Raw genomic sequence first — 12,897 nt, 5'->3', positions numbered from 1 at the left:
TCAGAATGAAAGTAGTGGCAAGGAGGCAATGAGGGATATCCTCTAGAAGGCGTCGTCCGAAGCCCGACGGAAGTAAAGTGCCCTAAAAGTTCGACGGAAGTTTCCACGCTGTTGCCAGATGTAGTGCAGCCGAGCGAAGGCACTTCGTCTATGGTAGCTAAGTGCCTTCACATCTATCTTTTTGCTCTTAGTTTCTGGGCAGTGAGGCCACTGTTCAGTATATGCGTATAGTTTTCCCACTGTTGGTATCAGAGGCCTAGCCGGGGGGGGGGGGGGGGGGTGAGGGGGGTTATAGGGCTTCAGCTTCATCCCCCCCCCGTCGCTAAATTGTGTCGCGCTGTCATGCAGGGCGACCAAGGCAACCTCCTGCTCCGGAAACCATTCTAGGATTTTGTCTAGGACTCCAGGAATCCTGTCCGGAAATCGCATCTACAGCTTTATGGCGGACAGTTGAACATCGATTGTAGGATTGCGCTGGGTATAACACCACAAGACGGACAAAGAAGGACACATACACACTGAATGTAAAGGCTGCGTCAAGTGTATGTGCACGTGTCTTTCTGTCCGTCTTCTGTTATACCCAGCGCAACCTACAATCGATCCTATGCAAGGCCTTCATTCACGGGGGGGGGGGGGGGCTTCTGCGAGCGCGCGCTACGCAACGCAGTAGATTCGCGGGCGAAACCGGAGGCCTGGCTGTTTCAGCACCTCCGTGCAACTAGGGTCGCCCATAGGGCCGCTGGCGGAAACCCTGGCCCTAACGACTTCGGACTTTGTCCCCGACCCCCCCTCCCCTGTATCCGTTTAAGTCAGCGTGAATCTTGCTCCCTGCGGGTTATTTTTAGTGGCTTTCATGTGTCCTTTTTCAAAGCGTTTGCCGTAATTTTGTTGAAAGGTGGGGGCACTCTTTTCCGTATGCGTGAGTGTGTGTGTGTGTGAGGGGGTGGGCGGGGGAGGGGGGGAAGCGAAGTTGCCGTAGTTCTCATGAATACCTTCCGGGCCTCCCGGCGCCAGAAAAACGCCACAGCTACCAAAATAGGCCGTATTGCCTCACGAGCAGCGCCGCAGCAGCGAATTCGCAGGTAAATGAGCGCCATGTAGAACGGCTTTTTGTATATATAAATGTACACTTTGTTGCCAGTGGCACTTTTCTTGCCCTGATCAAAATGCAATCTTCTCGCTTCTTTAAGGCTATTTTCACTTTTGTATCTACAAAATCTTATCCACAAAAATCGCTTGCCTGTCCCTTTAAGAAAAGAATGGACTCTGGCATTGCAAGATGAACACTTGGAAGGAGACTGTTTCCTGCAGTGAATACAAACGGTCTGATGATTCAATGTGAAATGGACTACCATAAAGTTCTGAGAGAACGACCTCCCCCGAGAGAGAAACAGAGAGAGAAAGAACTTTATTCTGGAGCTGTTGGGTCAACGGCGAGTGGTGACCAGCGCTTGGAGGGCGCCGGTGACCTGGGCCGCTCGTTCAGCGAGTCCTTGCTGGACCCGCGGATCCGAGCTGCCTAACGCCGCCTCCCAGTGCTCCACACAAGAGATGAGAGGGAATGAGTTTTGAGGGCATTGCCAAATTATATGAGCAACTGTTTCGTGGGCTCCACAGTCGGGGCATTGGGGAGAGGGAAATACAGATGGATAAATTGCATGTAGTCTGGTGCGACAGGGGAGGGTATTGGTTTGGAGAAGGCGCCAGTACCGTTCCTCGGTAATAGAGAGTGACTAATGGGGTGGAGGGTAGCGCCGGCGAGAGAGGCGGTAGTGGCTGGTAATTTCCTGGAAAGTCAGAAGGCTGTCGCGGGTTGATTGGGCTCCATGGGAAGGGGTGCGACCTGGCGCAGCTCGGTGGGTGGCGCAGCTCGGCGCAGCCCGAGCGACTCTATAGTTCATCTCATAAGCTACATGCAGCACTGTGGAGGCTACATTGTTATCAATAGTGCGCCCACTGAGGGCGCCTAATCCGCCGTGAAGGGGGTCCTGAAAGGACACTCCCTTCTCCCCTCTCGGCAAGTGGCACCGCACGGCCCCGCGCCTTTTGTCGCTTCCTTCGCGGTGAGTTAGGCGGCCTGAGGGGGACAACAATGTAGCCTCCACAGTGCTGCATGTAGCTTGTGAGATGAACTATAGGATGTATCTGCCAGTAGAAGTGGTAGAACCTCCCCCGAAACAGGACCCAACCCCCTTGGGGGGTGAAATATTCAATTTACTAAAAGACCCAAAGATCGTCCACCCCATAAAATCGCGCTAGCTTCGACGCCTTCGAAAGTTCGGGGAGCTCCCTCCGTAAAAACGTCCAGTGGCCGCGTTCACGGCCGTGTTTCGATTTTGAACATGAGACCATACCTCGGCAAAACTGCGCGCCACTCCCTCACTCATACAGAAAAATATATTTTTCCTCACGCACTCACTCACACACTCGCTCATCTGTCACCCTCACTAGCACTCACGCTCACTACGTGCCCTCCCCGACTCGCACCCACTCGCGCTCACGCTCACCACTCACCATGACCACTCGCACTCACTTGCGCTCACGCTCACAACTCGCCATCACCACTTGCGCACTCACTCCCGCTCACCGTTCGCCGTCACCCACTCGCATTTACTCGCGCTCGCGCTCACCACTCGTCGTCTCCTCTTGCGTGTGCAGCAGACACTCCATGAGTTATGAATCCGAACAATATTTGTGCATTACGGCGTCAGAAGGCCATCCAAATCATATTCCTAAATCAACGCGCCACCAAAGAATTTATTGTAGGGTACCCAATAGCATGAGCTCAGTGACGATATATTTCCAAAGCTAAAAGCAATTCCGCCACAGTGAGCGGCGCCTTCGACGAATATCCAGCAGCGAGTACAAGCGCAATAGTTGCGCTGACCGCGGTAAGCCCCGGAAATGCGCGAGTAGCGCGAGCGCACTCGCGAATGGTGAGCGGGGTTCACGGCGAGTGGCACTCGCACTTGCGAGTGGTGAGGGGAGCTCACCGCGATAGCACTCGTATGCGCGAGTGGTGAGCGGGGCTCACTCTGCGTTGGGCTCGCACTCACACTCGCCGGTCAAAAACGATGGCGACGCTCGCTCACAACTCACTCATGAGTGGTGAGTGGGGGGGTGAGCGCACTCGTGAGTGAGCCTGTCGACCTATGCATGAGACACAACCTGTACAGCTCGGGAGAGCATGGTGGACGAAGTGCTGCAGCTCGTGTTCGGAACAGACATTCGATGCATGGTTCGATGCCTTCGAAGCCCCGGCCATATTCAAGACGGATTTCTGCGATGCTCCACCGTATTTATTAGAAAATCGACGGATAGAGTGCAGTATGACATTCCATTTCTGTTTGAATCTTTTGAGCCAAATTCCAGGGCTGTTTTTTGTTCCACTTGGAAGGCCTAGGAGTGTAATGGGCTCAGTTGAAGCGATACATCGCAGTTGACTATGTTGACTGCAATTTCTTGGGGTGGGTCAGGTGGCTTACAACCGTATATACTGCCAGAAATTCGTTCTTTTTCAGGTGCTAGTTCTAGACCTAGCTGAGCCAGAGTGAGCTCAAGGCTATTAGCCGCGGCCTGTAACACAACAACCTGCCCTCTAAAAAATCAGTCGTCCGCTTCCTTCCAGACCGTGATATCATCGGCGTATATGGTGAAGTGGGCGCCTGAGTCAATTTCAAGTTGTCGAGCTACTCTGGTCTAGGCCAGGTTGAAAAGTACAGGGCCTAAAATCGACCCTTGGGGAGTACCGCGGTCGAGGTAGCAAGTCGTGGGTTCCCATTCAGGGTGCGAACCGTGAAGACGTACAGGCCGGCTTTGGAGGAATGGTCTAATCCAATTTTGCGTGCGGGTGGGTGGCTGACGTTGTCGAACTCCTTTCGCAGATCAACCACTATGATGAGGTCAGGCGTGCCGCGATGGTAGTGGGGGCGGTTAATTACCCTGCGCAGAAGCCAGAGGCTATATCATGCGTGCCAACAATAGGCCGGAAGCCTGTTTGTGTTGGGTGAAAATACGGTTGGACATATTCTAAATAATGTGTGAGCCGATTGTTCATGAGTCGCTCAATCAATTTGCAAATAACGGGAGTGAGGGAGACCGGCCTAAGGTTCCTGATTACACTGGAAGGCTTGTTGGCTTTGGGGATAGGAAAAATAAGTGTTATTTTAAGGTGTTCTGGCACTTACCCTTGCTCCCAGAGGTCATTAATCTGACAAAAGATGTTCCAAGGCCTCAGACGGGAGGTTTCGGAGGTGCTGCCACGTGACACCGTCATGACCGGGCGCAGAATGAAGCCGTCCCTGGCCGATTGCAATGCGTAACTCGGCCATTGTAAAAGGTAGCTCCAAGTCAGGGTCAGGCTGAGGAATATCAATAATTGGAAGTGGAGCGGGGGGAGAGGTGGAAGCATGGGGAAAGAAGGTAATTATAAGTCGCCCCTCCACTGTTGACGGGTCTGCACTGAGGGTTAGGGTAGCGAAAAGAGGGGTTCTTTTGGCAGCCTTCTGAGTGAGGCTGCGGTGCAGACGCCAAAGCGTCCGTAAGCCTCTCGCGTGACTGAGGGTGTCCCAGAGAGTGACACACCAACTTACACACCGTGCTCTTTGCGACCACAACTACCACACTGCCCTTGCCCTCCTCGAAAGAGGAACACGATCTTTCTAATTGCTACAACGAGGTCTCAATGCCGAAGAATCACAAACTCTGTGGACGAAAAACCAACACAACTACCTGCAAATCTATTTGCGTTGAGGTGTTCGGTGGGAACATCCGATATAAACTTAAAACGCTTCTGAACTTGGGAAAATATCCAGCCTCTTGCACGCAACCTAGCTATGTCCAAGGATGTGTTCAGGGGAGAACAACTCAAATAGTACATATTCCACTTCTTCAAGACATGGAAGGCAGCTTTGACCAGCTCGTTACCTCAAGAACAGCGCGAGCTGATTGAGAATGCAAAGGGAGGACCTGCTGCATCTGGTGCCCTAGACTTAAATCTCTTTACCCTATTTCCCTAAACGCTAGCTATTTCTTCCTAAACAAAGACCTTCCCTCTCCCTCTCCCTCCCTCCCTCCCTCCCTCCCTCCCTCCCTCCCTCCCTCCCTCCCTCCCTCCCTCCCTCCCTCTCTCTCTCTCTGTCCCCCTCTCTCTCTCTCTGTCCCCCTCTCTCTCTCTCTCTCTCTCTCTCTCTCTCTCTCTCTCTCTCTCTCTCCGTCTCTTCGAAAAGCAAAATTGTTCAGCCCCGCATATACATCACCGAATAAACATTTTCATGCACTGACACTGACGCCTCCTCGCTAAAACTTACAAACAGCTGGCATGCGCAATCTTACACGGTCACATTTTAAGCCACAGAAGCTCAGAGAGCCTTAGAGGCTCTCCTGGGCCACGTCGATTAAAAATCCTCGTTGCTAGTCTTTCTCTTTTCGATGACCTTTAGTGTGAATGGGTACATTTTACTAGCGCAAAATACGAACCACACGAGTAAGAAAAACACAGGACGAACGGATGTCTAGCGTTCTTCCTGTGCTTAACTACTTCTTAAGCGCCAAAAACTACAGGGACATAGAATGAGACAGGGACACGCGCTTACTTCCAACTAAATTTTATTGAGCAAGCGTGAAATATATACATGAAAAAATAGTCTATAGGAGATACAGAAAAGAATTACACACAAGGGATAACAGATAAACTCGGTGCTGTTCCACACGTGTCAGGCACTACCATGACCAGTTCTTTTTCAAGAACACTGCTTCCTTTACTGACAAGGCTATCGACGTTGTGCTGACGCATTCGAAGTCACCTAATTGCATCTCAGCCGCTTCAACTATTTCACGCGTGCGTTGATCAGAATCATGAAACAACGTGACTGAATTTGAAAAGTAGGGTTCGCACCCCTGGCATTCAGCACAGTGATTTGAGAGGTTCCCATTTTTTCTTTTTAGTACATTATTCTGGTGTTCACGTAGCCTTGAGTTGATGCATCTGCCAGTCTGTCCTACATATACTCTACCACAAGCCAACGGCACACGGTACACCACGCCGCCATCACATTCGACATACTTGTTGTTATGTCCAACATTACAGCCACTATTTTCTTGCCTTACCGGACACGTTTCCTTACACAGCCTTGCGAGTTTAAGCGGTGCGGACATGACAACCCGAACCCCGGCCCTCTGACCTATTTTCTTGAGCCTATGTGCAACACCATGCAGGTACGGTATCACGGCCGTCTTACGCCGCTCACTACCATCCTGTACACTGGTCTCGGCCCCTTTTCCTTGTAGCCCTTCCCGCCTGCGGACAGCTTCACAGACTGCCACAATGACGTGCTCAGGGTACCCAGTGTCTCTTAGCCGAGAAACCTGCGCCTCCACAGCGCTGTGCACTTGGTGACACTTGGTGACGGCTAAGAGACACTGGGTACCCTGAGCACGTCATTGTGGCAGTCTGTGAAGCTGTCCGCAGGCGGGAAGGGCTACAAGGAAAAGGGGCCGAGACCAGTGTACAGGATGGTAGTGAGCGGCGTAAGACGGCCGTGATACCGTACCTGCATGGTGTTGCACATAGGCTCAAGAAAATAGGTCAGAGGGCCGGGGTTCGGGTTGTCATGTCCGCACCGCTTAAACTCGCAAGGCTGTGTAAGGAAACGTGTCCGGTAAGGCAAGAAAATAGTGGCTGTAATGTTGGACATAACAACAAGTATGTCGAATGTGATGGCGGCGTGGTGTACCGTGTGCCGTTGGCTTGTGGTAGAGTATATGTAGGACAGACTGGCAGATGCATCAACTCAAGGCTACGTGAACACCAGAATAATGTACTAAAAAGAAAAAATGGGAACCTCTCAAATCACTGTGCTGAATGCCAGGGGTGCGAACCCTACTTTTCAAATTCAGTCACGTTGTTTCATGATTCTGATCAACGCACGCGTGAAATAGTTGAAGCGGCTGAGATGCAATTAGGTGACTTCGAATGCGTCAGCACAACGTCGATAGCCTTGTCAGTAAAGGAAGCAGTGTTCTTGAAAAAGAACTGGTCATGGTAGTGCCTGACACGTGTGGAACAGCACCGAGTTTATCTGTTATCCCTTGTGTGTAATTCTTTTCTGTATCTCCTATAGACTATTTTTTCATGTATATATTTCACGCTTGCTCAATAAAATTTAGTTGGAAGTAAGCGCGTGTCCCTGTCTCATTCTATGTCCCTGTAGTTTTTGGCGCTTAAGAAGTAGTTATGGAACACCAACTAGCCCGAACGCAAGCCCTTCTTCCTGTGCTTTTCTTACTCGTGTGGTCCGTCTCTTGCGCTAGTAAAATGTACCCATTATCGTCTAACCAACTGGCCCAACTTTCCGTCCTTAGGACCTTTAGTGCTCGTGAGCAGCAAATGCGAACGAAAACACTCCGTTGGAGTCGAAGTATCGCTATCGCGCCTTACATCTTGGGATACAAACGTAGATGTCTCTGAAACTTTTTTCAAATACGCTGCTGTCTAGTTTAAATAGATTTTGTTTCGCGACGCAGCGCCGAAACCAGTTCGATAACTACTTTTTGCTGCGCTGTTGCCTGTTTACCTCCGACCGACGTGTTGAAATGCGACAGGCACGCTTGGTTCGGCGCAGGCTTTTATCGCTTGGATAGGCCTCCTGCGCTGGAGTTTTGGCGACATGCAGCGCCCCTAGCGGCCGACGCCTCTGGGTAGTACAAAAGCAGACGACCCTCGCCGCCCTCCATGTGTTTTCAATTACAAGCCAGAGTGAAAGTTGGTTGTAGCGCTTTGTGGCGTGTTTAAATGACTGCATACTGTATGAAATAACCCTTAAAGTAGTTGCAGAGGCCAAACAAAATAATATCCACTAAAAGAAGCCGATTTGTCAGCTTTCTTTTGAGCGAGCTGTCGCGGTGGTCGCGGCGTGGGACGGTATCGCCAGGTCGGGTGGTTTAACTGTTTGACGACAGTTACAGTTTTTTCTTCTTGCGTGCGATCGACAAAGGAAAGTTCACGAGTAGCATAAACACGGAGCGCTACTCATCCTATATCCTGAGGTAACTGCAAAAGGTTGCTTCAGCGGGAGCATGCAAGCGAACGCAAGAATTGCGCAGCCGATCAGCTGAGACTGCTCGCCTGGCACCGCCTTTGAAATGAGTGGAAATTTTGTTTCGTATTTTCGCACACTAAATGATTCTTGCGTAACGTTTTACGCCGCACGATTTACGAACGGCAGGGTACATGTATACTAGCGAGTAGGTGGGGCAATAGCGCCAAATAAACAAATTAAGCGCTATTAAAGGACGCAAAACATGCACCAAATCAAGCCCGCTGCCTGCAGAGATGATGTACTTCGATCATCACTGACTGTGTTGGTTTTCTAATGCAGGGGTCGTCGAATCTGAACGCCGACACGACAGTTTTGACTTCAAATGGAGTTAGACAGCGAGACAAGAACAGAGAATTGGTGTCCTCCAGTTGAATTGCCCCCCCCCCTCTTCACACTTCGCCAGATTATTGTCAAATATTATTAGAAATTCGCTGACCTTTTTCTCTTTGCATTCAAAACCCCCCTCCTCCTCCTCCTCCTCCCCCCCCCGATTTGCCATCCAGCCCTCCGCCGTGTCGGCTCCATGGAACTCGGCCGTTGCTGACCCTCATTCTAGGCTATTAAGTGCGAACTGGGAATGTATGCTGCAAGAGCGTAATTAAGTAAAGTGAGAGCAAACAAGGAAAGCGAGCGGCCTCTCAGTTCGCCCGACCACCTTGTTTTACCGCCACTAATTTCGGAATCGCAAAACAGATTTCACGCTTCTGATGGTCGCGGCATTTTGCCACTGAGACACGCAACAAAACGGCAAGCTAACGCTGCACCATGTATTCGTAACGGCGACGCAAACGAACACTGTTTAATGAAAGTGCACGCATAGTACGCAAAAGAGCAGCGCACCGCAGCAGGCGAGCCTGCGGTCCGCCGGACTCGCTGGCTTTTTAAAGCGCTATCATCGCCGATTGCGTCACTCTTCTTTTTTGATCAGCTGTTTTTGAGAAGTCTTTGTCACCTAGAGTATTAGTTTAAACTAGAAATTTCACTTAAAATTTCACTTCGTACGACCATCGATCGGTGAACCTGCGAGTAGCAGACGCCGTCACGGTCCCGGCACTTTCGTCGGCGCTGTAAACGTGTTTAGCGCTGCAAAGCTTTTCCCCCAAATGCCAAGTTGATCGCTGAAATAGATCGGACGCGTCGGGGATGAGCTGGTGACCACGTCGCAAAATAATCGCGAGCGTCGAGCTCATTTTGCTTCTGTCAACACGGGATCCTATGGGACCCGCGCAGCTTTGTACTACCCGGAAGTACTGCCCGGTGATGATGATGATGATGATGATCGTTGTGGCCAGAAACCCTTTGTATCGGGCGGACACCGAAATGTCCAAGCCAGGTGAAAAAGTTAACAAAATACATATAAAAAGAAAAAAAAAACAAAAACAACCCGGCTGAATGCCTAAAGTCATTGCACCGTCCCCACCAGCGAGAAAGCTAAAGGTAGCAGTTTTCCTGCAGTCTTGTGCATATGGTACACTGCATGCGTATGTACGTCCACTGCACTGTCACCATTCACTGCAGTTCACTCGTGTGTTCACTGCACCGTCACCACAGCCGCACCCAGCCGAACCGATCGCTGCCAGAGTTGCAGTCGCTCTTTCGTCGTGTGTACGTCCATGGCATTGTCGACGCCGTCCTCGAACCCTAGCGCCTGTTGTATAGTGGCGTTGACTCTGGCGGGTGGGCGCAGCTTGTGGCAGTGCAGCACCAGGTGCTCCATGCTTTCCTCGTGGTCGCCGCATGCCCTGCACTTTGCTGCTTGAACCTCTGGTGTGCTGTCGTAGTGCCGGCAGTACAGCAGCGTGCGCAGTGCCCCCACACGGGCCTCGAAGAGGAGTGTGCTGCCGCTGCTGTTGTCGTAGACACGCATCCGGCCTATATCTTGCCTGTGGTTGCAGTACAGTTCCAGGGTAGACTTTTGGTGCATTGTGGTCTGCCAGTGAGCGCGTTCCTCTTCTTTCACCCTGGAGCGCACCTTCTCCGTGATCTTGTGCGGCGGGCCCACCTCGATCGGGCTTGTAGTGAAGCCGAATTTTCGACGGAGGTGGTAGAGGCGGTTGCACCACTGTGTGCGAACACCCTTGAATGCCATGTAGCGGAAAAGTCGCCGCGCCCAGCGTTCGTCGTTCATGACTCGGAGTCGCTCTTCGAATGCAATTTTGCTGGTGGCCTCGCGAGCCTCAAATGTTGACCATCCCAAGTCACCCTGTATGGCCTCCACAGCCACTCGGCCATGGCAGCCCAAGGCAAGGCGGCCCACCTCTCGCTGACCACGCTCGAGCCACCCCCGTGTTGGCGCCGACACACACACCACAGCGTTCGCAAAGGTGAGACATGGGACGTGCACAGACTTCCACAGGTCACGGACCAACAGGTATCGGTTGCACCCCCATAAGCACCGTCTGCGCAGGATACAGCTGGCGCGTCTCGACCTTTCTTTCAGTAAAGCCTCGTGTGTAGCATACTTGTCGCCAGTGGTGTTGAAAGTGATGCCAAGGTAACAATAGCTGTGCATCGGTGGAACTTCTTCCCCGCCAGGCAGCAGCACAATGCGAGCTTTGTCCTCTGGGTCGGAGAAGCACAGGACCGCTGACTTGCGCGTGTTGAAGGCCAGTCCCAGTGTTGACAGATGCTCAGCCGAGGCGGTGACAAGTCCCTGTAGCTCAGCCACACTTCCAGCGAGCAGGACAAGGTCATCGGCGAAGACCAGCCCCGGTAGTGTCCACATTTGCGGGAGTCCATCTTCAGAATAGGGCAGCGTGAAACCAAGTCCCGACGAAATAAGGGCTTTCTCTAGCCCCGCTACATACAGCATGTATAGCAGCGGGGAGAGCGGGCACCCCTGCTTCAGTCCCCGGTGTATTGCCACTGGCTCCGTGTGGACCTCTCCGAAGCATGCCACTGCCTTGTTGCTGGTGTATAAGCGCCGCAGAAGGTCAATCCATTTGGATGGCATAGCCAGGTCGCTCATGTGCCGCAGCATACGGCCGTATGGGACATTGTCATATGCCTTAGTGACGTCGAGAAAGCATGTCACCAGGCCGCGGGATTCTTTCCGTGCAATGTCTATGCACTGGGAGAGTACAAACAGGTTGTCCTCCACCCGACGACCCCGTCTAAATCCATTTTGCAGCTCCGTCAGGTGACCACTTTGCTCCGCCCACGCGCTCATCCAGGCCTTAAGCACTTGGGCAAAAAGCCTATACAGTACGCTGGTGACTGTGAGTGGCCTGTGATCCCTGAGAAGGCTGCTGTCACCGCCTTTCTTTGGTATTAATGACACTTTTCCCAGTAGCCATGCCTCTGGGATGGGGTCGCCGTGGATTATGCCGGTGAGGATTGCTGCAAGGTGTGCTTGCGCCACTTCCCCCAGACACTTGACCAGTTCCGCAGGGATGCCATCGAGTCCGCTTGCCGTGTGAGCCCCAATGCGAGCAAGAGCACGTTTGAGAGCCAGCGGTGTCACTTCCCATTGGCAGTCAGCCATGTATGAGTCCTGTTCACTTGGCGGCTCTCCTACCGGGCTGGCTTTGTGCTGGACGTCACCTTGGTTGGGTGTATGGTCAAAGATTCTCTCAAGATGCGATTGGAGGTGCCGACGTATATCAAGCACTGTGTCACCTGTCATTTCATCTCGGAGCTTTGGCAGTGGCGATTTGCGGTCGAGTGAGGAAACATAGGTCCAAAACTTCCGGGTGCTGTTGCGGCCTGCTGCAGTGATCTCCTCCAGTTGCCTTTGGTCGTTTTCTGCGATTTTGCATTGGACCAGCTGTTGCACTGCTCGTTTGCAGCGCAGATACTCTTCCCAGGCTAGGAGGCATTCACTGGCTGTGAGATTTTTCACTGCATGCCTGTGTGCCCGGTTCGCCGCACGCGGCTTTTCAAGGGCCTCTTTGATTTCCCTGTCCCACCACCGCTTTCGCTGAGGGCCTCCACGAGAGCCTGTGCGAACCTCATGCTCGCGCATGATTCTCTTGAGCTCATCGACAAACTCCGAGTACGTTGCCTTCCCTGCGTGGATGGGGCTGCACTCGAATTCGCTGGCAACTGTTTTGTATGCAGGTGCCGGCAGATAGCGCTTTGCAGGTTTTCGAGGCTGTCGCACATGTTTTTGGTGGGGCGATGAGAGTGACAGCTTGATGCGATTGTGGTCACTCCCCAGGCTGAAGAGGCCGCCTTCGTCGATGTGGACCTGTCTGATGTGTGCTGCCAGTGAGGACGATATCAGTGCGTAGTCAATGCAGCTACGACTGTTGCGAGCACACCACGTAAAGTCACCTTCACAGTCTCCTCGCAGGTTGGCTATCTCGAGAGAGAGCTTCTTGCGCAGCGCCCCCTGGGCAGCGCAGGAGGCCTATAAACCTCGGCCTCCGATGTGCTTTCTGTGTGACGCTGCTTCCGGTCAACGTTGGCTTGGCGCACCATCAATCTTTCACTTTATGTACCGATAAGTGGCCGATAGTTCGGAAGCCAATGGCTTCCCAAGGAGTTTCCAGTCATTGGTCAGAGGCCAATGCTGCTTGGGATTCACTGTGTTTGAAAGCAAAGCTTTCTAGCTCTAACAGCCAACGGTTCTTTTGTGGCGTGTGGGTCAAGAAGCTCCCAACGCGGCGGAGGCGGCGGCGGCGGCAGGGGGGGGGGGGGGGGGATCCGAGGGTTTCACTCACGGAGCACACTCTAGATGGCGTGGCGTTCCCCGGCGTACCCAGCATTCCCCGCGCTCCGGAGCCTGCTCAGCCAGGCGGGAGCGAAGGCGGAACGTCATCCGTCAGCTTTGTCATCTACTTCAGCGGCGGTTGTT

The sequence above is a fragment of the Haemaphysalis longicornis genome, unplaced genomic scaffold, assembly GCF_048455015.1.
Source record: "Haemaphysalis longicornis isolate Haplotype H1 unplaced genomic scaffold, Haemaphysalis longicornis Haplotype H1 scaffold_12, whole genome shotgun sequence".
NCBI classification, from domain to species: Eukaryota; Metazoa; Arthropoda; class Arachnida; order Ixodida; family Ixodidae; genus Haemaphysalis; species Haemaphysalis longicornis.
This window is presented reverse-complemented; position numbering follows the sequence as displayed.